Raw genomic sequence first — 26,377 nt, 5'->3', positions numbered from 1 at the left:
CGCACGTTTGTCTTTTTTCTGTTTGTTTTGTTCAGGGGGAAGTTCAGGGTTTGATTGTTTCACTAATGGGGAACGTGGTCTGTATAATTTTGTTTTTGACACAATTTATTTTTTCTACTATATCAAAATGTCAAATGTTAATATGAGTGTACTATCTCTCTCCACATGGAATGCAAATGGGTTGGGGCACCCCATAAAAAGGAAGGTTATTACTTTTCTTAAACGTAAGAAATATGATATAGTGTTTCTTCATGAAACACATCTCTCCCCGCAGGAAGCTGAAACATTTTTTTTTTAGTGCTGGCTCAAGTAAGAGCAAGGGAGTCATTATATTGATTAATAAACAACAACAATTCAAATGTCTCTAACAGACTAAAGATAAATTAGGGAGAGTCATTATTGTTTTAGCTGAAATTCAAGGGCAAAGGTTGATTTTTGGCTAATATTTATGCACCTAACGCTGATGATCAGGGCTTTTTTATAGATCTTGAAGGGATGCTGCAAACCGCTGGCACTCCTCATGATGTAATATTGGGAGGAGACTTTTATCTTTTGATGGACGAAGTCCTTGATCACAGTGAAGCAAAAGTGTGTAAACCCCCTAGAGCAACATTGACGCTTCACCGGATGTGTACAAATCTTGGTCTTATGGATATTTGGAGACTTTTGAACCCATCTGGTAGGGACTATACATTTTTTCGTCAGTCCATAAGATATATTCTAGAATAGAATCCCTCATTTCATCTGTTGTTGATTGCTCAATTGGAAATATCTTAGTCTCAGATTATGCCCTGGTGAGTTTAGAAGTGTTGCCATATTCAGAGAAAAAGAAATCATATAGTTGGTGCCTTAATGTGTCCCTTTTGCAAAATCCTGATTTCCAACAAATGTTAAAGACTGAAATCAACGTTTATATGGAGACCAACTGGTCCTCAGTACCCTCTGTGGGCATGGTTTGGGAGGCACTTATGGTGGTTCTTAGGGGCCGGATCATACAGTATGCCTTAGTCACCAAAAAATCCAAAGCATAAGAACTCGTGGAGTTGGAAGGGAATATTAAAAGTGCAGAGGCAGAGCTGAAGCTCCGAATGTCATCTGATGGCCTCAGAGAATTTACCAGATTGAAATATAGATATAATACTATTTTGTCGCAAAAGTGGAGTTTTGGTTATTGAGGGCAAGACAGTCATACTTTGAGTCGGGGGACAAAGCAGGAAAACATTTGGCTAGATATATAAAGCAGAGAGAGTCTTTTTCTACCATTCCCTCAGTGAAATCTGCTGGTGGTGAAATATTTACCTTGGCCATTGATACCAATAATGCTTTTAAAAATTCTACTTTGATCTCTATAGTTCTGTGTCTTCGTCTAATGAAGATATTAGGAACTTTGTGGAACCATTAGATCTCCCTAAACTGACGACTGAGCAAAAAAAAATTCTCTTGATTCTGAGATAACCTTGGAGGAGCTTGATGAGGTAATTAAGACCTTGCCTACAGGCAAGGCTCTGGGGCCTGACGGCAGTTTTTCAAATCTTACGCTACAGAACTGGCTCCACTTTTGTTAGAAGTTTATATGGAATCATTAAAGTACAGAAAGCTTCCTCCAACCATGATGCAAGCCCGGATCAGTCTGATTCTGAAAAAGGACAAAGATCCAAGTGAGTGTAAAAGTTACCGCCCAATTTACCTGATTCAGTTAGATGTATAAATTTTGTCCAAAATTCTGGCTAATCGATTAAGTTAAATTATGACATCACTTAAATGTATAGATCAGGTGGGGTTTATTCGAGGCCATAGCTCTTCTGATAATATTAGGTGTCTCATCAATATCATGTGGTCAGTAGCGAATGATCAATCTCCGGTTGCTGCCATCTCACTTGACGCCGATAAGGCGTTTGATAGAGTAGAATGGGATTATCTCTTTAAGATTTTGGAAATGTATGGGTTCGGGAGTACATTTATTGCTTGGATTAAGTTACTTTATAGACATCCTTTAGCAGCGGTACAAACAAACGGGTTAATGTCAGATTATTTTTCTCTGGATAGGGGCACCCGGCAGGGTTGCCCTCTTTCCCCATTATTGTTCTGTCTTGCCCTGGAACGATTAGCAGCCACTATAAGAAAGGAGGATGATTTTCCAGGGGTGATTGCGGGAGGTGTGGCGCATATGAGCTTATGAGCTTATGAGGAGGTGTCATTGGGAAGACGGGGTGATTTAGATTTGGCCGGAAATGGGGCAGGTATTTGGAATTTTTGGGGGGCTCTCGGGTGGGGTGTGGAGAGAGTATTGTAGTATAGTTTTTAAGTGAGTATGATTATTATGTGTGTATATGAATGTGTATGTATGTATATATATATATATATATATATATATGTATATGTATATGTATGTATGTGTGTGTATGTGTATATTTACTTAGTTCTATGCCTTGCCTCCACAGAATTATTAATTCCTTTACCAAGTTCTCAGGATACAAAGTCAATTTGTCTAAATCCGAAGCTTTGGCTCTGACAGCGTACTGTCCAGTAATGGCTTTCCAGCCGGACGCCTTCCAGTGGCCCAAACAGGGCATTAAGTATTTGGGGATTTTATTCCCAGCAAATTTGTCTGATTTAGTGTTAATTTTGACCCTTTAATAAAAAGGTTTTCGAGTGATGTGGGCAGGTGGGCTTCATTAACCTTCCCAATCATCGATAAATGTAATGTTATCAAAATGAATTGTATTCCAAAATTTAACTACCTGCTACAGTCTCTCCCTGTAGATGTCCCCCGCTCTTATTTCAAGCAATTTGATAGCATACCGAAGTACTTCATTTGCAATGGTAAACATCCCAGATTGCATTTTAATAAGTTACATAGGCCGATAGACAAAGGTGGGCTAGGCCTACCCAAGATTTTGTTTTATTAGGCTCATTGGTCACTTCCACCTGAGAGAGCCCCTCCCTGGTTTGTTATTGAACAGGCAGTTCTTGCCCCTATTTCGCCATTACAAAGCATCTCTGTCAAACTAATCTGAAAATTTAAGTTACACCCCGTTATTTCGTATTTACACTCGGTATGGACTAAAGTGTCCAGATTGTTTAAATTGGACACTTATTTAAATGTTACCTCGAGCATATGGCAGAACCCAAGATTGTGTATTGGCAAGTCCCCTTTCTGCTGGCCAGAGTGGATTGTGAGGGGGGATGCTATACTCGGTGACCTATATGAAAGTGGAGTGTTGAGATCGTTTGAAAACTTGGTTTCAACATTTTGGGATCCCCAGACCTTAGTTTTATAGGTATTTACAACTGCACCACCTGCTTTGTACTATTTTTGGGAGTAGCACACCCCCCCCCCCAAGGAGGCAGATGCTTTGGGAGAGGTGATTGCAGCTTTTGGAAAAGGTCATGAAGCATCAATGTACTACTCCCTGTTAATTCAGAGTCTGGGGGATGGAGCCTTAACTTCTCTCAAGAGAGTATGGGAGAAAGATTTCAACTTGGCATTGGAGGAAGGAGTGTGGGCTAAGATTCTTAAAAACATTAAGTCTGCATCTAGAGATGCAAGGGTGCGTCTTATGCAATTCAACATTTTGCATAGATTTTATTGGACCCCCTTGACTGTATAGGCTTGGTCTTAAAGACACACCCACCTGCTGGAGATGCCAGTCGGAGGATGGAGACATGGCCCATGTTTTTTGGTGGTGTGTCGAGATCCAGAAATTCTGGTCGAAGGTTCAGAATTTTGTGTGCGACGTGGTGGGCACTCGGGTTTCGTTTTGCCCCGGGCGATGAGGCGGTCATCGATGTGGGGGATGGTTATATTGAGAACTGGGTTCTGACCTGTGTTATGATCGCCAGGCAGGTTATTTTGAGGGTTTGGAGGTCAGCTGGTGTGCCCCCATATCCGGAGTGGTGCACGGAGATGGGGAGGGTAGCAACTTATGAGGAGGTGTCATTGGGAAGACGGGGTGATTTAGATTTGGCCGGAAATGGGGCAGGTATTTGGAATTTTTGGGGGGCTCTCGGGTGGGGTGTGGAGAGAGTATTGTAGTATAGTTTTTAAGTGAGTATGATTATTATGTGTGTATATGAATGTGTATGTATGTATATATATATATATATATATATATATATATATATATATATATATATATATATATATGTATATGTATGTATGTGTGTGTATGTGTATATTTACTTATTTGTGACCACAGGATTGGGTTTTTTTGGGGGGGGGTTGTGGGGTTTAAATGTTGTGTGTGTGTGTGTGTGTGTGTGTGTGTGTGTATGAGTGTGTGTGTGTTTCTTGTCATTATAAGATTTAATAAAAAATGTTAATTACAAAATACTTTGTTTATGAGGGCCAAAAGATGAAGTATTCGAAGCCCCTAGGTCTTAGCATCAAATTTAAGGTTATTTTCACCAGTTCATACAGGAAGTGCCCACCTGCAACTTATTTGACAGGCTCCACGTAGGCTGTCTGTGGACAGATGTTTTTTAAGCTCCATAATTATTTAATCTAATAAAAAACCTATTTAGGTGGCTCTGCACTTCATCCTGCTGCATGTTCATCCATTAAAACTTCAAACGGTTTTATTTAAAAATGTGCACCTAAATAATAAATATGTCTTGAAAATGGATTGTCCAGAGACCACCTATCTGAGGCCCATCAAATGAGTTGTACTTGGGAGACCATAGCTAAAAAAATACTCTGTCCAAAACAGCATCCCACCTGCAACTTTTTTGACAGGCTCCATGTAGGCTGTCCATGAACAGCCTAAATTTTTTAATAGGAAATATGAAGAAGATTAGAGAAAGTCAAAAATTTTACCAAAGAGCTGAATTTTCAAGTTTCTCCAATCTTTTTGAAATTCACACCATGGAATGGGGACACCAAGACAAGCAGAGGACTGTGAGTTTCAGCTTCCAATGTCATCCGGAAACTGAGATCTGGACATCCCATGTACAACCTATCACATTAAAAAATTTAGGCTGTTCATGGACAGAGGAATTTTGAGGTTATAAAGGTTGCATATTGTTCAGGGGGACTCGTAGAGTCATATAGATGTGTTATTTTATTAAAAATAGGTTATTATAAAAATAGGCTGTAAGGGGGCGTCTTAGGGTGTCAGTGGATGTGGGGGGTGGTCGGGGTGGTCCTCCGACCTCGGGGGCATTGGTGTCACTTAGGTGGTAAGGGGGCAGAATAGGTTGTTCATGGACAGCCCTGCCCCTTCCCAAACCCACCACCGTGGTCAGCCAATCGAAGTCCTTGGAGGGGTGGCCAATACCAAAAATAGGCAGTCAGGGGGCATCAAAGGGGGTCTGTGGACACTAGGGGGTGGTCCCCAAACATTGGGGGCATCAAATAGGTGGCAGGGGGGAAGGATAGGCTGTCCGTGTAGGAAGACACCGCCCCGTGGAAAGCCGACGAACTGCGAGGAAACAGGCTTTAGAAAGGAAAACTTTGGCAATTTTTAGCCCCGCCCCCGGGTGTTGAACTGTCCTTCAATCTTGTCCCTGTACTGGCATTTGGCTGCTCTGATAGTTTTGCGTAGGGCATAACTGGCTTGTTTATGCTCCTCCGCATTTCCGGAATTAAAAGCGGAGGTCCGCACATTAAGTGCCGCACGAACATCACTATTAATCCACGGTTTTTGGTTCGGGTAGATCCATGTTGGCACTACGTCATCTATGCACGTACTGATGAAACACGTTATGCTATCAGCGTAGACCTCAATATCATCATCAGAGGCGGACCGGAACATCTCCCAGTCCGTGTGATCAAAACAGTTGTAGGGCTTTACTGGTTGTTTAGATCAGTGTTACTATCAGAAATAATTAATAATTATTTCTGTAGTTATTAATTAATATTTAGATTAATCAATTGAATCTAACTCATTAAAACCTCATATGGGGCACCAGTAAATGTAATGTGCTACGTTTAGGAGCAAGTTTGGTTATTAGCAATAATTAAGAATTATCAAAGATAATTACTAATTATTAAAATCAATAGAACATTGATGAGAATCAATGTTAGTTTTTTTAATCCTTTAAATCAACAATTATCAAAGATAATCGTTAATTGTTAACATCGATGAACATTAATTAAAATTAACACTAGCTTATTGATCATTCAAATTCAACAATCATCAAAGATAATTATGAATTATCAAAAATCAATAGAATATTAATAAGGATTAGCATTGACGGGGCACCACCCTGGAATCGGGGACTAATAACCAAATATTAAAAACAGTCTCAATATTAGATTGTTTTCTTAGGAAAATTGACATCTGAAGAATAGCGATTTTCGGGAAAAAAAACAATGAATGAAGGTTTGAATCCGAGCACTGACATCCTGTCAGCATGACACAGGCGTATGCAAAACAAACCAAAACACTTCTCTTTGTAATAAAAACAAAGTTTATTTATGCAGTAATATCAATTAATAATTAATACAATGCAGTCAACAAACTAAACAATTATATGATTAGATATGAAAATAAAATAATCCTATAACACATAAGGTGTGTGTGTGTGTGTCAGTGTGGTTATTACGAGAGAGAGAGAGAGAGAGAGAGAGAGAGAGAGAGAGAGAGAGAGAGAGAGAGAAGTGACAGCCCTAAAGCCGATTTCGCGATAGTGGGAGAGAAAGCAGCTCTCAGTTTATCGCTCAGAGACGCAGTTTTACGAGCGGGGCTCATAAAAGTCCCACGTTATTTGACTCTTTAATGGATGAACTCAGTTGCTGTCTCACCCGCAATGGCGAAATTGCACAACAATCCAATTTGGTTGGACCACAATACAGCAAAACAAATTTGTGATAATTAATACCCTGAGTATTAATAATGAGCGGACATGGCAGTCCGTAAACTGTACAAGCAAAAACCTTGAAACACAAGAATAACACACTATAATATTCTATCTCTGCCCAGACGTAAACCTCTTACTTGAATCACATGAGGACACAGGTAGAATGTGTTTTCCTCCATCCTTTAACTCTGACCCGGTTCCTTGAGACTCGTGTGATGACGGGAGGCCATTTCCTCGCTCTGTCGGCGGGCACGGCTGTTGATTCTCGGTGGGCTGGCGGAGAACTCAGAAATGTCGACTTGATTGAAGATGGAAGAGAAATCTTTAATCTCTTCACTTCTGTAGGCAAACGGATGAAGATGCGAACTGCTCGGCGATCTCCTTCGGATCCGTTAGAGTGTTCGGTGGAACACAGAGTAATCTCAACTCGTCCAGCGAGATGGAGATTGTATGGCCACAGTTTCAAGTCGGACATTACTTCCTGGTGCCACGAGGTTGCACCTGAGAGCAGCAAAGAACTACGTCTATATTCAGTGAACAAAGTCGCTGGAAGTAAATTCTGGAAGCATTTCAGAGGTATTTCAACTCCTGATGATGTCATGTTTGAGGAACGTTCTGTTGTGTGTCTCATCCAATAGGAGTTGAGAGTTCGATCCTTTAGTGAGCAAGGCTTCATGGATTTGTAGTCTGTTTTGGACTCCCTTTGTTTGATTTTGGCACGATTTTTATCAGTAAGATTTACGACTTGGAAGGTGGGGGCTTGAGTTAGGTTTTACGACTGTATTAGGCCTGCCTTTGTCTTCTATCTGAATACATGAGGCCCAACATTCCCCCCTTTGTTCTGAAGAGTTGGTTGTTGTCCAGCATCTTTAGAGCAACTGAAGGGCCGAACAGTTCTTGTCGGTTCACAGTAACCTGTGGGTTACGCCATCCATGTATTCCTGATAGGAAAGAGAAATGGTTGCACAGTCCATACAGTTCATTAGAGTTCACAGAGGCTTTATCGTCTGGACAGAGATTGAGGCACATCTGGGCATAGAACTTCTAGCTAAAACTAAAACTACATTCATCACACATAAACATTTCAAGTTATTGGAAGGCACAGCATTAACCATAATACAATCCTTTGCTGTTCTTTGGTCATAACACAAAATCAAAGTAGAACCTGACATTGGTTACTAGGAACAAAATGTTAGAGGAAAGGAGGGTTAAAGGTTAAAAGGCTTATCCTTGGAAATGATTGGGGTTAACCTGTGGGATGGGCTCAGACTGGTGTGTAAAATGTGGCTGTATGAGAAGTGAATCCAGTCTGGCCTGTAGGTGTTGAATGTACCTGTACATGGCGTGTGCAATAATTACGATGATGATCCAACCACTAAGGAGGAGCCAGAGGGCAACCAATCTGATAGGGTGTTCTCGGTAAGATGACGATCTGCTTATGTGACTAGGAAATATAGTGGTCAAGCCAGTCGGTTTGAGACTCAGCTTCACTAATTTCATCCCTTCAGCCTGAAGCTGCTGTTGAAGGGTGTCATCAACGGTGAGGCTGTGACCTCTAAATGCGTCCATGATCTCAATTTCTGCGTCATTTTTGTCGACGTTGAGATGATGGAGGACAATATCGTCAATGTGCATAGTGGCTCTTTGGGGAACCATTAAGAACACCGTTTGGTTTGGTAGCCTTAACTTAATGGCTGTATCATGGCAGTCGTATGACATTGGGATTTCGGTGGCTGGTGTGTTAACGAGCCAGCGATTGCCTGCTCGCTCTACCTTTGTCTCTGTTCCTTCATTTTTGATGGACATGCTACCATGACACTTGTTCTGGGAGGTAGTTAGTCACCTCTATAACAAAGGGGTTGCGTTGTGACAAACCCAATGAATGTACTTTGTCTTGGTACACATGTTTAGGTTAGAGATAAGGTAGAGCGAGGTGTCCTCATCATGGTCGGCAAGTGTTGGTGGTGTTTTGAGGTGAATGTGTGCATTACCTCTCTGAAAACCAACATTAAATACAGATTTTAGTCTATATATTTTCTGCCTATGATGGTAGATTGAGGATAAATCCTATTTTGAGGTTCTGAGGATTTACATGGATTGGAATTTCAATGCCAAAACTATATGCCATGTGTATCTGTGAAGGTTGCACAACGGAGATGATAGCAGAACTAAGGATTTGTTCGACAAGGTCTAGGGAGACCAGGTAAGCTGGAATCCTTCCACCACTCAGACTGTTGACTGAGGAGCTAATTTCCCTGAGGTCCTGCATTAGATCTCTAACGATACACGCATAAGTTGTTTTCTCTGACAAAGTCCCTGAAGTGTGCAAAGTGTTATTGATAAGAACGGATTGCAAATTTACAGTGACTATAGTACACTGAAGGGTTTTATTCAGGCCCTGTAATTGTTCTTATTGGAGTCGTCGTCTCTGCTGGATTTTTGGACGATGGCGACGTGTGCATCTGAAGCTGGCAAACTGTTTTCTGGACCAAGTGGTCTCGGTATGTCAATCTGAGCCCACATGTGTCCACGACGGCAGTCAATGAGCAGTGCCAATCGGTTCAGTAGGTCCTGGCCAACTAACAGTGGTTCCATATTAATGGGACATATGTAAACAGGGTCTATTAGCATCATCCCTTGAAAGGTGTCAATCCAGGCCCATTTTGTGATAGACGACCTATCTTGCATGTAGCTTGTGAAGCTTATGTTGCAGGTCTCTGTCTATAACGGTTTACCAAGGGAGTGCTTTGCTCTAGTCACCTCTGCGAAGGTGTTGGAACCCATTAGACTATTTCGGAACCGGTGTTGAGTAGTGCGTGGGAGTTGAATGACCCATGTGTCAAGCGTTGCCCTTATGGTACAGATCGCCCAAGAAGGTCAGAAAAGGAGGGTGTGGCATGTTAGGAGTGACTGTTTTGGGGAGCAACTTGAACACTGTTCCCCTTTTCCCGACCTACAAAGTAAACTTTGGCGTTAACGGGAGGTGGTACATCATCTAGTCATACTGACGGGGTTTCAGTGCCGTGTTCCTTTGAGGAGGTCGATGGACCTGGTGAACAACGGAGCACGTCAAGCTTAGTTACTAACTCAGTCAAGCATCTCCTAATATCCTCCATTTCCTCTCTCAAATCTTGTTCTCTGAGGGGATTTGAAACCTTGCCTACCCACTCACCTTCTTGTTTGGGTTTTCGTTCGAAATGCGCATTTCTTTTTGGCCAGTGAACGTTTTGTTGTTTAGGTCTGTTGTGACCCTGGGGGTGTGTCTGGTCACCACCCCCCTGGTTCTGTTGCCTACCCTGCTGGCGGGGTGATCGGCGCCTCTGGGGTCCGGTTCTAGCATTCACCTTAACGTGAGGCATTTTGTTGCCTTCAAGCGCTAGGTCTGCATATTCTTAGGCTTGGATCCCGAGGGCTCTGGCGTCGCCTTCATGCCCTCGGGCAGGGCTCACGCGTGTCTCCCATGCCAGTTGCGCATACTTTCTGATTTCCTGCATAGTGGGGTTGCCCATTCTGCAGTGCATCGTGACGTCATATCGCATGCACTCGTGGAGGTTGTGAAGGAAAAGAGACTTGAAAGCTCGTTCCTCCTCCAGGCCTGGTGCGTTACTTCCTTGGAAGTACGTGGTTCTCAGGCATCTATAATACTCACGCGGAGGCTCGTGCCTCTTCTGGGTGATGGCGAAAGCAGCTATGATAGCGGAGGCTTTGCCGATATACAGCGAATACTCCTTGCGTAGGGCTTTACACAGAGCTGAGTAGCGGTTTCGTGCACCAGTCGGTAGCGTTTCCATGAATGCATGGACACTCCTTACCGTGGTCTTCCATATGAGCTTGAGTTTTTCACGCGACGAAGCATAAGGCAAATCAATCAGGCAGTGCTCAATTTCCCAAAGATAATTGTCGATGTTTGAATCTCGATTACTTGAGTCAAAGCGTTCTATGTCCCCTGCGAGGGACTCGAGTTGTCGGATGCGCAAGCGTTGGTGTCGGTAAGACCACGGGTCGTCCAAGTCATCCGAAACATCATAGTCACTCGGATCGCTATAGCGATGAGGACGACTTCCTCCCCTTCGTGGTGGGGAAGGAGTCCAGTCGACGCATGGGGTGGACCCTGGGTTGCGTACAGCTCCCTGGCTAATGGGATCTTCGAGCCGCTTACACCACTCTGGGCTTGAAAATAAATGTCCCCCCTCCGTGGTGTGGAATCAGTCGGTTTGAAACGCAAGGTGGCGTGACTGAAAACTGACTGGGTGGGGCAACTGTAAGGAGGGGCACCTGCATCCAACCAGCGGGCCGCTGGAGGATTTTGAACGGTGTCTTGGAGGACGAAGTCAGAGACTGTACCACTAGGGGCAGCTCGGCTCCTAGCGTGTGTTCCTGGGTTTCTCAGGGGCACGTTCCTACGCGTATCGCTAAAGAGGGGGCCCTCTCCTATGTCAGATGTTGTGCTGTGCATTTCAGCTGCTCTTACCTGATCTGACTCTATTCTTTGCTGGGCAGCTTGAAGCTGCCTGTGCAGGGTTTTGTTTTCCTCCTGCATCCGGGCATTATTTTCCTGTGCCTGGACTTTCTCAGTTTGGGTGCACCTAAATTCTTGGTTCAGGCTGAGATTGTCCCTCTGCACCGCTTGGTAGCTGCTCTGCAGCTGGGCGAGCTGGGCCTGGTGCTCTGCGGTTTACAGTTGGGTTTTGCGGTGATGAAGAAGGAACATTTGGCCCACTAGGTCCAGGATTGTGCGCATTGGCTTCCCGACCGGGTTGTTGACACAATCAACTAGTTCCTACAATGCTTCATCACAACGACTAATATTTTAGCTGTTAAGGTTATCTCTCTCCTCTATGGAGAGATGGAGGACAGCAGCAACTACATCTTGCAGTGCTGGGTCAACTAACCTCTGTGGAGCTTCAGTTCCAGTCACGCAGGGCAATTGGTGACTCATTTTACTGGGGCCGTAAAAATTCTTGTGATAGTGGCTCTGATAGCTTGTTGTTTTACAGTTGATATAATGCTAACACGAAAGCACAGGTGAGAGGCTTCGACCTGTGGCTTACGGTCTACTGTTATGTAATGTGCAAATTTCACTGCGTTCTCTCTTTGGTGGACATCAATGAAGTGACTTGGCACCTCTCTGTAACATTTAGATGAAAGCATTAGGACAACAACAGCAGGTTTTAAGCAGACTATAGTAAATTTACCAACCCCTAATTCACTCTTAAGAGCACTTTCACACCACACTGGCTTATGTTTGGCAAGTTGTGAGAAGTAAATTGTCAAACAGAACCAAACTTTGAAGTAATGATTCAAGTTATTACTTTGGATTCTTATGCATACAGACTGTGACAGAACTGGCACGTAGGAGTCCTCACACGGGGCACCAATTTTTATGTAGGGCTTTACTGGTTGTTTAGATCAGTGTTACTATCAGAAATAATAATTATTTCTGTAGTTATTAATTAATATTTAGATTAATCAATTGAATCTAACTCATTAAAACCTCATATGGGGCTCCAGTAAATGTAGTGTGCTACGTTTAGGAGCAAGTTTGGTTATTAGCAATAATTAAGAATTATCAAAGATAATTACTAATTAAAATCAATAGAACATTGATGAGAATCAATGTTAGTTTTTTAATCCTTTAAAATCAACAATTATCAAAGATAATCGTTAATTGTTAACATCGATGAACATTAATTAAAATTAACACTAGCTTACTGATCATTCAAATTCAACAATCATCAAAGATAATTATCAAAAATCAATAGAATATTAATAAAGATTAACATTGACGGGGCACCACCCTGGAATCAGGGACTAATAACCAAATATTAAAAACAGTCTCAATATTAGATTGTTTTCTTAGGAAAATCGACATCCGAAGAATAGCGATTTTCGGGAAAAAAAACAATGAATGAAGGTTTGAATCCGAGCACTGACATCCCGTCAGCATGACACAGGCGTATGCAAAACAAACCAAAACACTTCTCTTTGTAATATAAACAAAGTTTATTTATGCAGTAATATCAATTAATAATGAATACAATGCAGTCAATAAACTTCCGACTTACAACTACAAACTAAACAGTGATATGATTAGATATGGAAATAAAATAATCCTATAACACATAAGGTGTGTGTGTGTGTGTGTCAGTGTGGTTATTACGAGAGAGAGAGAAAGAGAGAGAGAGAGAGAGAGAGTGAGAGAAGTGACAGCCCTAAAGCCGATTTCACGATAGTGGGAGAGAAAACAGCTCTCAGTTTATCACTCAGAGACGCAGTTTTACGAGCGGGGCTCGTAAAAGTCCCGCGTTATTTGACTCTTTAATGGATGAACTCAGTTGCTGTCTCACCCACAATGGTGAAATTGCACAACAATCCAATTTGGTTGGACCACAATACAGCAAAACAAATTTGTGATAATTAATACCCTGAGTATTAATAATGAGCGGACACGGTCCGTAAACTGTACGAGCAAAAACCTTGAAACACAAGAATAACACACTATAATATTCTATCTCTGCCCAGACGTAAACCTCTTACTTGAATCACATGAGGACACAGGTAGAATGTGTTTTCCTCCGTCCTTTAACTCTGACCCGGTTCCTTGAGGCTCATGTGATGACGGGAGTCCATTTCCTCGCTCTGTCGGCGGGCACAGCTGTTGATTCTCGGCGGGCTGGCGGAGAACTCAGAAATGTCGACTTGATTGAAGATGGAAGAGAAATCTTTAATCTCTTCACTTCTGTAGGCAAACGGATGAAGACGCGAATTGCTCGGCGATCTCCTTCGGATCCGTTAGTGTTCGGTTGAACACAGAGTAATCTCAACTCGTCCAGCGAGATGGAGATTGTATGGCCATAGTTTCAAGTCGGACATTACTTCCTTGTGCCACGAGGTTGCACCTGAGTGCAGCAAAGAGCTACGTCTATATTCGGTGAACAAAGTCGCTGGAAGTAAATTCTGGAAGCATTTCAGAGGTATTTCAACTCCTGATGATGTCATGTTTGAGGGACGTTCTGTTGTGTGCCTCATCCAATAGGAGTTGAGAGTTCGATCTTTTAGTGAGCAAGGCTTCATGGATTTGTAGTCTGTTTTGGACTTCCTTTGTTTGATTTTGGCACAATTTTTATCAGTAAGATTTACGACTTGGAAGGTGGGGGCTTGAGTTAGGTTTTTACGACTGTATTAGGCCTGCCTTTGTCTTCTATCTGAATACATGAGGCCCAACACAGTCTTGTAGCATTGAATCTGATTGGTCCGACTAGCACTGGATCGTTCTGAGGGCGGGTGCTTCCTGTTTCAGTTTCTGCCTGTAAGCAGGCAGAAGCAGAACGGAAGAGTGGTCCAATTTGCCGAATGGTGGGCAGGGGAGGGATTTGTAGCCATCCCGGGAAAGGAGAGAAGCAATGGTCCAAAACCCGGTCCCCTCGTGTGGCAGATGTGTTGTTAGTATTTCGGTGCTATTGACTTGAGGTTGGCTTTGTTAAAGTCCCCGGTCACAATGAACGTGGCCTCAGGGTGCGTGGTTTCCTGCTTGCTTATACTCCCATACAGTTCCTTGAGTGCCCGGTCTGTGTCGGCTTGTGGGGGGGATGTACACAGCTGTGATAATGACCGCTGTGAATTCCCTCGGTAGCTAGAATGGTAGACACAGAAGCATGAGAAATTCCAGATCAGGAGAGCAGAAAGACTTGATAGAATGTACGTTCCTCTGATCACACCAGGATTTGTTGATTATAAAACATACACCACCACCTCTGCTTTTACCTGAGAGGTCTTTCACTCTGTCCGCTTGGTGCATGGAGAACCCCGCGGGTTCTATGGCTTAGTCTGGAATCTCCTCAGGCATCCAAGTTTCTGTAAGGCAGATAATTCAGCAGTCCCTCGTCTCTCGTTGGAAAGAGATCCGCACTCTCAGCTCACAGAGCTTGTTGTCCAGAGACTGAACATTTGCCAGTAGAATACTGGGTAGTGAGGGTAGATTTGCGCAACGTCTTAGTCTGATGAGAACGCCAGCTCTCCTTCCCCTTTTCCGTTTCCGCGGCCGGGCTGCCCAGACAAAGGGCTCCGCTGGCATGTTTGAAAACAGCGGGTCGGCATTGAGGTATTTAAAGTCCGGTTTTCGGTGTGCTATTGCAGAACCAATGTCCAAAAGTGTTTATCTATCGTATACAATAAGGCAGACAACATCCAAGACAAAAAACCATAAGAATTGTATACAAAACAATCAAAAAACTGCAATACTGGGTCGGAGCTCGCAACACAGCAGCCATATTCAGCGCCATCTTGAACTTCTGATGGCGCTGAGTATAAAGTTGGATGAAATGGAAATACTTAAGTTATTTATATTCAAATTGCTTGTAGTTGCTGTTGTGGTTAATATTTTCTACTAACACTGTAACCTAGTTTAGGATATGTAGCGTTAGCATTATTACATTTATGGTATTTTATAGGTGGTCTCGAGTGTGCTAAAATGGGGCATTGAGGCAAAAAGCAAAGACCATCCTCTCAGAATGTGGTCACCCTCTTAACTCAGACTTTTAAGTTGCTACCATCTGTTCTACATTTTAGTGCCCCTGTGGCCATGAACACAAGTTGCCATCAGGGCCCTAAATGCTACCGATTGAGGAGATAAATGCTGCCAGTAGTTTGTAGTAGTGATGATGGTGATTAGGGCTGGGAAAAATTATAGAAAAAAATCCATATGAAATAATTTCATTTGAATCAAATCTCATCTTAAAATCCTAAAATTGATCTTCTAATCAATCCTATTTTTCAGTGAATGTGTGAAGAATTTCAGTTAACATTATTTCTAGCACGCCTACAGTCCTACAGTCTAGTTTGCCTTTCGCTGATTTTCAGTTGAACTACTACGGAAACTCAGTTCACCAAATTTAACCTTTTGACATGATAATGATGATGATGCAGTGACAATCATGTTTTGGTGATAAGATGGTGACTACATATCTGATTGCACCATTCACAGCCTACACTCTAATATTGTATCTTCTTGTCCCTTGCTCATTATCTCTCCCGCTGTGGTGTAGCTGGGATATGTTGTCATTTTTGGTGTTGTGTTTTTGATTTAAGTAGGGAAAATTTTTAACCAGGGGCTTAAAATCAGCAAACCCAGAGCATCAGCTTTGTTTTGTTTTTTTAATAATCAACCCCCCACCATTCACCACACAGTCCTCCAAAAAATGTGCGCGATGGACTGACTTCAATGATAAATCTATATTCCATTAGTTTCACACAATAAAAAAACAATTCATTTTACAAATGCACTTCATCAGGTTCATTTTGTGTGTGTGGTCCTTTCCTATGGATGGTATGCAACTTAATTTTTCCTATGCAACTTAATTTTAAACATTATTTCTTTCTAGTGATTATCAAAACAGACAATTTGCAAATAGGGAGGCAAAAGTATGCAATCTTTTTTTTAATTAAATTTTTTGTATTCATATATACATCACAAAGAAAAACCCAAAACATATACAATGAATCAACATTTAAACCCCACTAATATCCCTCACCATTCACCAACCCCACCCTGACCCCCAACGAACACCCCTGTGGTCCCACATAATAACACACAAACAACCAAAAATCAAAAAAGAAAATATGATAAACATACATAATTAAACTAAAACACTCTCCACATCCCCTCCCCGACAGTCCCCCCAAAAAACTAAATAATTGCCCCATTTTTTAACAATAAGTCCCAAAACCCTAGCCTTCTACTTACCACATCCTCAAAAGCAGACACCCTGGCTCTGGCTCCATCTGACTTCCATCCCCAAAAATGATTTGCCTGCCGATCATGAGACTGGTCAGGACCCAATTTTTAATGTGATTAACCCACAAATTTATGACAACCCATCACCCAAAATACAGAGTCTGGGACAAGATATCCCTCTCAGCCTTTTTGAATGGAAGTCAATGCGCTGGTTGCTAGGGTGCTCTAAATGGTTGCTAGGGAATGGCTAGCCAGTGAACAGAGTGATTCTTATTGGCTGCTTACTAACCTGACTCAAAAGAGCCAATCCCTAAGTGTGTACGGCATTCTGTTCTGAAGATATCCTTCTGAGACATTTTGAATGGAAGTTAATGGGGGGTGGTTGCTAGGGTCCCATAAATGGTTGTAAGGGTATGGTATGGCTAGGCCATTTCCAAGGTGATACTTAAAGAGTGATTGGTATCCTGATTGAAATGAGCCTGCCCCCACGTCTTTATGTCATTCTGATTGGGAGATGTGATCTGACAACTTTCTTGCATTGACTGCCATAGTAAGAAACAATCTCTCTTCCCATAGTATCCTATGGCAGTTTTTGGGATGGTTTTTGCTCCCCTTTTTTCCCCCTGGGGTACATTTTACCCCAAACATGTTCGAAGGTATGTTCGAAGACGGCTTGCCAGCCCAAATGAAATGAGAGCACCCACATGTCTCTATGAAATGTTTATCCGGAGATATGGTCCAACAAAATGTTTTTTAATGTTAAGTCAGTGGGACGTTTTGGGATGGTTTTGTGGCCCCTAGGGGTGCACCGTACCCCCCACCCCTTAGAAAAGTCATAGCACAGATATCGTAAATATGCCGGTCGATTTGACACCTCATTCGTGGGTCTAAAAGGTGATACTTATCAAGGCTACTTGCCATCCTGAGTGAAATAAGTCAACCCAGAAATCACTATGATTTTCTGGTGCAGAGATACGTGATTTGTTACTTGGTTGCTAGGGTAACCCCATCTGGTTGCTATGCAGTTACCGGGGTGATACTTATCAAGGCTACTTGCCATCCTGAGTGAAATAAGTCAACCCGGAAGTTTCTATGACTTTCTGATCCTGAGATACCCATCTTAGTGATTTTGAATGGAAGTCAATGGTGTTTGGTTGCTAGGGTGTGGCTAAGCAGTTTCCATTATGATAGTCATAAACTGATTGCTCAGCCAATTAAAACAAGCCAACTGTCATGTCTCTAGGACATTCTGATCCTAAGATATCACACTCTAAGTGAAAGCAATAGTGTTGGTTGCTAGGGTGCTCTAAATGGTTGCCAGGGCATGGCTAGCCAGTGAACAGAGAGATTCTTATTGACTGCTTACTAACCTGACTCATAAGAGCCAATCCCCAAGTGTTTACTACATTCTGTTCTGAAGATATCCTTCTGAGACATTTTGGATGGAAGTTAATGGGGGGTAGTTGCTAGGATCCCATAAATGGTTGTTAGGGCATGGCTATGCCATTTCCAAGGTGATACTTAAAGAGTGATTGGTATCCCGATTGAAATGAGCCCGCCCCTATGTATCTATGTCATTCTGTTTGGGAGATATGATCTGGCAACTTTTTTGCATCGACTGCCATAGTAGGAACAAAATTCTCTTCCCATAGAACCCTATGGGACTTTTTGGTATAGGTTTTTGTCCCCCTTTTTACCCCCTGGGGTACATTTTACCCCCAAACACAGGGTATGTTCGAACATGGCTTGCTAGTCAGAATCAAATGATAGCATCCATATGTGTCTAGGACATTCTGATCAGAAGATATCACACTCTGCCATTTTGAATGGAAGTCAGTGGGGATGGTTGCTAGGGTGTGCTAAATGGTTGTTAGGGTGTGGCTAAGTAGTTTTTCAAATGGATACATGAAAACTGATTGCTCACCCACGTGAAATAAGCCAACTGCCATGTCTGAAGTATGTTCTGACCCAAAGATAGTCCTCTCAGCCATTTTTAATGGAAGTCAATAGGGCTGGTTGCTAGGGTACTCTAAATTGTTGCTATGGTGTGGCTAGCCAGTGACCAGAGAGATTCTTATTGGCTGATTACTAATCTGACTGAAAAGAGACAATCCCCAAGTGTCTATGACATTCTGTTATGAAGATATCCTTCTGAGCCATTTTGAATGGAAGTCTATGGGGGCGGTTGCTAGGGTGCCGTAAATGGTTGCTAGGGCATGGCTACACCATTTCCAAGATGATCCTTAAAGACTGATTGGTAGCCCGATTGAAATGAGCCCTCCCCCATGTCTCTATGTCTTTCTGATTGGGAGATATGATTTGACAACTTTCTTGCATTGACTGCCATAGTAGGGAACAAAAATTTTTTTCATGGGTGAGACATGTATGCCTATGAGAAATGTTTGGGATGTTTTTTGCCCCCCAGGGGTGCACCGTACCCCCAATCCCTTAGAAAAGTCATAGCACAGGTGTCATCAATAGGCCGGTCGATTTGACACCTAGTTCATGGGTCTACTACAAACGGTGTGGGACCAGTTAGGTGCCGAAGTTTTGTACGGGATAAGAATAATAATAATAGGTATGTGAGATTACAATAGTGATGCTTTGCTTCGCAAGCACCACTAATAATAAGCATGTGAGATTACAATAGTGATGCTTTGCTCTGCAAGCACCACTAATAATAAGTATGTGAGATTAAAATAGTGATGCTTTGCTCCGCAAGCACCACTAATAAGTATGTGAAATTACAATAGTGATGCTATGCTCTGCAAGCACCACTAATAATAATAATAATAATAATAAATTTGTGAGATTACAATAGTGATGCTTTGCAAGCACCACTAATAAGTATGTGAGATTACAATAGTGATGCTTTGCAAGCACCACTAATAATAATAATAATAAGTATGTGAGATTACAATAGTGATGCTTTGCAAGCACCACTAATAATAAGAATAATAATAAGTATGTGAGATTACAATAGTGATGATCTGCTTCGCAAGCACCACTAATAAGTATGTGTGATTATAATAGTGATGTTTTGCTCCGCAAGCACCACTAATTATAATAAGTTATGTCAATTGCGCATGGCAGGGTATTGCAGCTGCCATACCTTGGTTGCCTAGTCAATGGAAAGGAAGACACAGCAATAGAATGGGACCCGACCCGAACCTGGCTGACCATATAAAATGTGGATCCGAACAAGTACGGGGGTCGGGTCTCGGGTCCTTGGGTTAGGGTGGACACGTGAAGACCTCTACAGTAGAGAGCGCTCCTATCTCATGGTGAGCTGCACGCATGAACATTTAAATGCGCTTTAAAATGCCCCTCTTGACGCTAAATGATATAAATACACAGCTGTTAATGTATTACGAGCGTGTAAACAGACGGGACAAAAATCTGCGCCGTCTTGATGCGATATTAATGTAAGCCGTTATGTATTAGGCCTACATGATGCAGATAGGACAACAATCTAAAAATATCCGATCTGTGTCTTAGACCTGCTGCAGCTTGTTATAAGCCTGTTGTTATTATCAATCAAGCATCAATAGGCTATTGACAAGAAAAAGAGAAAATCACTCACCGTCCTTGGCTGAAAGTGCATTACAAATGTCGATGCAAGAAAAAATAAAAGCATGAATAGATTGTTTCGCATCATCAAGTGAAACAAAGGGTCGAATTCATGCGATATTTCTAAGACGATAATAACAACAGTTCTTAGTAACAACTTATATGAGACTTAAAATTCAGATCACAATCTAAAATGACACCAAGGTTCTTCACCTCTGTCTTTGACTGCAAAGCCAGAGGACCTAGTGCAGTTTCAATTCTTTCCCTCTCATATACAGTATGTTGTTGGCTCAAAACATATGTATCAAATGTATTGTAATATAATTATACTGTATGTTATATAAAGGATGTTTAGATTAAATTTATTTTTTTTATTATAATTTTTTACTGGAAAATGACAAAAATGGCTTTTTGCAATTTATCCTTGAACATCCCATGAAGATCTTGTGACCGTGCGTGTCCTCCACAGGCTCGGTTTGAGGTTCACAGGTTTGGACTGTCTGGGTATCAGAAACAGCAGCAGAGGGTTTTTGAGCAGGACTCCCATCATGCTGCGAGCCAGAAAGAGTTTACCTTCACAGGCTTCTCTGTCACTTCTTCTCAAATGTTTAAGCATTACATTTTAGTAATAGACCGATATATCCACCAAGCTGATTGATTGACTGATTGATTGGCTATTTTAAGATTATTGGTATCATCCGGTAACTATGCTGTTGTGGCTGATAAAAAGAAGGATTTTGCTCATATAACATTTCCAAAATCATAAATTGTTGAATTTATGGACATTTTATTACACAGCTCTCTGGAATACTATATTCTAATTGGTCAAATGTGGGATTCTGCAGTAAAATATTTTTTTTTAATTATAATGACAGTTAACTGATGTATAATTTCTACTTGCCCTTTGAAAAAATAAAATAAAAAATAAAAATAAAAGCAAATATCGAGGCTACAGTAAGACACTTACAGTGGAAATGAATGGGGCCAGTCCATAAATGTTAAACAGTGTGAATTTTAGCATTTATGGCTGGCCCTATTCACTTCCATTGTGACTGCCTTACTGTAAATAAATAAAATAAATATATAATTGTGACTGTACATGAACTCTCAAAATTGTTTTAAAAAAAAGTATTTGATGAAATAAAGAACATTTAGTTTCTTGTAGCCTCCCAAAAGGCAGTATGTTAATTAAAAAGTCTATCAACAAATGATAAAAGACAAGATGATGAAAGAGAAACAGGAATCAAAATCAGTAAGTTTGCTATTTTGAATTTTAATGGTTATTTGTATCCACATTTTTGTAAAAATCTTGACATCTCATGCAGTTTGTAAGATGTTCTCACTTATGTTCCTCCCGTTTGGGTCTTTTCTCAAGAATCGCAGAAGAAAAAGAGGGGAAAACAAGGTTGTATTAATGTTTCATTTTGATTTAATGCCAGAAATCCTATTTAATTTGACAAAGTTAAGAAAATGTCCCTTAAATTAAATTTGCACAAAAATTATAAGGACTGTCAAATGTTCTAGACACTGGTGCCTTAAAATGGATATTGATATAATAATATAATATTATTCATATAGTATTGATATTAGATCATAGTTTTTGGAGTATTGCTGATTTATTTTTTCCATGAATCTGTGTTTGTTCACAGGACTGAGAAAAGTAAATCGTCCTCTGGTAGAGAGCTTGGAGGACAATGCTCGTCTTAAACACCAAAGATATTCAGAAATTCAAGTGAAAAAGTAACCGTGGATGTGTGACTGTTTTATTATTCATGTCATCTGCATATTCAGACATACCCACCACATTTTGAATGCAGACATATCTGTTGGGCAAAATAAAATTAACCCTACTGCACCTCTACCATTACATCTATAGTATATTTACAATGTCCTTATTGGCGTATTTAGACTGCCACTTCTAGTACATCATCTATCATTTTTTTGATGGACTCTATCTCTTTTTCTTTCTTTATTGACTACAATTATTTAATCAAGGCTTCAAAGGAATTGTTCACCCTAAATTAAAACTGTCATGTCATACCAAACCTATTTGACTTACTTTCTGTTTTTGGAACACAAAAGGAGAATTTAATGTTCATGCTGCATTTTTTCACATAGTGAAAGTGCATGGGGACTGACTCTGTTGAGCTCCAAAAGGACAAAAAAGAAGCCCCAAATACCATAAAAGGAGTCCATATGATTTCAGACCGAACAGACAGAAAATTGTTATTCACATGTTTTATGACTGATCATGAGGCAGCAAGTTTTTATTTACTTGTCTTCTGTTCGGAACGACATGAAGAGTGTGATTAAATGATGACCGTACTTTCATTCTTGGGTGAACTATCCCTCATTGAAACACATTGAAAAGCGTGAATAGACATCAAAACCACAGACAGGAAACTCATCAGAAACAATCTTCTGCCACCAGAATTTTATTGTTTATTAAAAGGGAAAAGACAGCTTTTCTTCTACACTAAGTAGTAAGAAAAGTATGGCATATACAAACCACAGAAACATACAAAAAAGATCACATTAGCAAGAGGAAAGGTCACATACAGTAGAAGAGCACCGAAAACTGTTTACATTTTGCACATCTTGATTTTTGCATTTTAATAACGTTAGATTATTATAACATCTTTTAAATATTTTTAAGTCATCTTGCGACCCCCTTGAAGGCTTTCTTGGGCTCCCTGGTTGAGAACCACTCCCTTAAAACCAACTTTGTAGTGAGATATGCTGAGGGCTGAAAAACAAACTGTTTATCCACATATGAATAATGCTATAAAAAATTGTTTTTTTAAAATCCATTAAAGCTTAGTACGATGATACATCAGAATGGAATATGTAACTTTTTCCTTATTTTTTGATGGTGGTCACTGGTCACACTAACAGGCAGTGTGTTTCAATATAATAAAAATTATAAAGGACTGGATGTGTATATAGTTTTGGGGAAAACATCCCATTACGAAATAGACCTGTGCTTTCTGTTCTAATAAGGATTTTAGTTTGTTGGTATTGGGCTTCAGTTTGGGTGTACACTGCTCTCTAGTGAAACAGTCAATCACAATGGAGCATGTACTGAGGCAGATTCCCAAGCATCGTCTTTAATTTTGGCATATACAATACTGTGCAAAAGTTTTAGGCACTTGTGAAAAATGTTGCATAGTAAGGATGACTTCAAAAATAATGCCATAAATAGTTTTCATTTATCAATTAACATCATACAAAGTCCAGTAAACAAAAAAGCTAAATCAATATGTGGCCACCTTTGCCTTTAAAACAGCCCCAATTCTCTTAGGTACACCTGGACACAGTTTTTCTTGGTTGTTGGCAGATATGATGTACCAAGCTTCTTGGAGAATTCACCACAGTTCTTCTATCCATTTCTCAATTGCTTCTGTCTCTTCATGTAATCCCAGACTGACTCGATGTTCAGTGGGGGGCTCTGTGGAGGCAATGCCATCACTTGAAGATCACCCTTATCTTCTATTCTAATCTTTTCTATTTGCAAAAGTAATGTTTGGGAGTCTAAAATGTATTTTTCCTATTGACACACTAAAGCTGAAGATATAAAAAGCCATCTTAAGACAAATGTTTTTGTGAAACATCTTAAGTGCCTAAAAATTTGCACAGTACTGTATGTGTGAATGAGGCACAGCACATGAGGTGGACTTTCTCAGCCAAATATTTAAATATTTTCCCATTCCAGCATAATTGGAATCTAATTAAACAATTTTTACATGTTATCTGTTTTATACTGAGTACATGACCAGTGATTCTGTTACTTATGTTAACATAAATTTACATATATACTTAAAGAAAATAAATAATCCAATGTGCCATTAAAATTACACTGTAAGAAATGTTATTCAGCAATATATATTTTCTTGGACAGAGGGCAGTTTTGGCAGGCGTCACCCACATAACTTGGATTTAAAAGTATTTTCCAGGTTTAATACAGCTTAAGCTTTATGGAAAGCATCTCGTCAATTATCACAGAGTTATAATAAAAATTTGGCCTACAACTTCTAAGAACAAAACAAAAAAATCATGTTTACAGTAACGCACTTACAATCGAGGCCTGTGGGGCAAGACATTCTAGAGGGTTTAAGCGGAAATGCGCAGCTCCTATTTTTGTTAAAACACTAATTTTGTCATTTCTTCAGGTAAACAGACCTTTGCAGATTGTTGCATCATCCATTTCTGGTGTCCTTGCGCGTATTGTGCGAGGTCTTTACCTGGTCATGAGTCATGAGATGAAAAGTGATTTTATCACAGTAGTCTCAAGTTAAGGTGCAATGATTAAATCTTGTGGCTATACTTTTGAAACTAAGTTTTTTCATGTTTATTTAAGTTATAATTGTTTTACTTTTTACTATTAAAAAGAAAAAAAAACTGAGGGATGAGTCAATATTACTCCCTGTGATAACTAACAATATGCCACAAATGCTGCCTATAAAGCTGGACATTGAACCTGGAACATTCTTTAAAGACACAGCTGTTTTTAGTTTCCCTCTTTTCCTTTCTTTTTATTATTATTATTATTTAGTGTGAGGAATACTTTAATTTTATTTTGGTACTCCTAACAGCAAAATACTCACTGCCCAACAAAAGCGGATCAAGATATTTATAGTACATTAAACAAACTGTTCAAATGCATTACAAATATCAACAGCACCCCATGCTCTACAATGGCTCATTATTTGCTCCCACATTTTTATAATCTAAAGTGTGAAGTTAATCTCAAGATAATAAACGTAAATACAATTTTAAATTTCTTTCTTATGTCTCCCTGAAACTTTATAATTAAAACAAAGGTATAAACTTAATATAGGAGAACAAGAAAAAAAAACATGCAAAGACTCTCCCAGAATATCCATTGTTTCTATTCAAAGTCTTCATCGCAATGACAAATCACGGCAAACTTTTGTTTGGTGTGAAAGGGCCTTCATTTGTGTCATCACTGTGTAACACCGATACAATGAAATATGTAACATATGCGCACTTCACTGCTTTTACCATATTGTAACATAAGCGCACTTCACTGCTTTTACCATATTTACAGCTGTACAACATGCAAACACAACCTTCTCTCCTGACTAAACTGTCAATAGAGCATACTACTATTGCTCATACATAGGATTAGAGATTTGAACACACCTAACCCAATGTATTAAACGGAATGTAACTGGTCCTACACCGCTTGTGCTACAGAAATGAAGGATACTTCAAATCATGCGATGTGCTTTTACTTTTCTAAGTAAACCGACATAAAATTTTCACCTGGCGGATGATAAAACGCCTTAGACTTACATTACCCGAGGGACCCAAGCCATATCTAAGGACCAGAATATCATAGAGATTTGGAAGTGGGCTCTTTTGATTTAGGCTAGTAAACAATTGCGTAGTATGCGCTAAACACCACTCGGAACACTCTAGCAACTCTACAGCTACGCCCTGACAAGCATCCCAAACACCCATAGCATTGTGGTGGGGAGTTTTGCATGGGGATCCACAAAAAGTAAAAATCTAGTTTTCTTTCTAAAATTGAGCAACACTACATTCCATACAAACACCATCCATTCATAAGTTAATTAAATGTAATAATAATAGGAATTTGTGGATTTGTTCACTTAAAAGACTGTAAATATCACCAATATCTGACATCTGACTTGACCAAGGGTGTCTTAATCAGCGCCCTAGTCGGTAGTCAGGGCACTGATCAAGGAGTCGGCCATTTCTAGGGCGTTCCCTTTTGCAAAATCGTTTCATTGCACTGAAATGTTTGCTCCCTAAAAATTCCCTTAATGCACCGTAAAAACCAGGGAGCATTGTTGCTCACTATGTTCCCTAACTGGAAACATTGTCATGTCTTCTGAAGTCTTTCATGTCATTATAAGATTACCACAAGTGTAAAATTATGAAGTTAATTTACAAAGCTCTTAAAAAGAGATGTTGTTTGTAGTGTCTTTCATCCAAAATGTGCACAAAAGGGAAACAACCTTTCAAATAATAGAGTTTTTGGAAGATTAAAAATACACCTTTCATTTTTATTTCTTCAATTATATAAATTACCTTTCATAATATAGGCCTCTGTTTTAATATCCACCACGAAAATGCTCAACAGTGTCATTTATATTGTTAATAACAGCTGTTTAAATGTGTGACCTCGTAATTGTGTCACAGGTAATTGAGTCATCAGTTTCCCAATGTTCAGTGGATGAACACCCTATAGTGCCCAAATTCCTGTTCATGATATACTGATTCATA

At 40.4% G+C, this 26,377-nt stretch overlaps 1 protein-coding gene and 1 long non-coding RNA gene across 2 annotated transcripts in view; one reads left to right on the top strand and one right to left on the bottom strand.

Annotated features, from left to right (window-relative positions):
• LOC127415893 (uncharacterized) overlaps window positions 1–22,130 on the top strand; it is a 30,404-nt gene extending 8,274 nt beyond the window's left edge. Inside the window, exon 3 of the long non-coding RNA XR_007893010.1 lies at window positions 21,754–22,130. This is a non-coding gene — a long non-coding RNA (uncharacterized LOC127415893). The remainder of the gene's footprint in view (window positions 1–21,753) is intronic.
• The window catches only part of LOC127415801 (E3 ubiquitin-protein ligase TRIM9), a 260,197-nt gene continuing 250,167 nt past the window's right edge, over window positions 16,348–26,377 (bottom strand). Inside the window, exon 12 of the mRNA XM_051654752.1 lies at window positions 16,348–16,609. The gene's annotated coding sequence lies outside the window, so the exon portion shown is untranslated. The remainder of the gene's footprint in view (window positions 16,610–26,377) is intronic.

The sequence above is a fragment of the Myxocyprinus asiaticus genome, chromosome 25, assembly GCF_019703515.2.
Source record: "Myxocyprinus asiaticus isolate MX2 ecotype Aquarium Trade chromosome 25, UBuf_Myxa_2, whole genome shotgun sequence".
Taxonomy (NCBI): domain Eukaryota; kingdom Metazoa; phylum Chordata; class Actinopteri; order Cypriniformes; family Catostomidae; genus Myxocyprinus; species Myxocyprinus asiaticus.
Note: the sequence above shows the minus strand (reverse complement) of the source record. Positions and strands in the feature narration are given on the sequence as shown.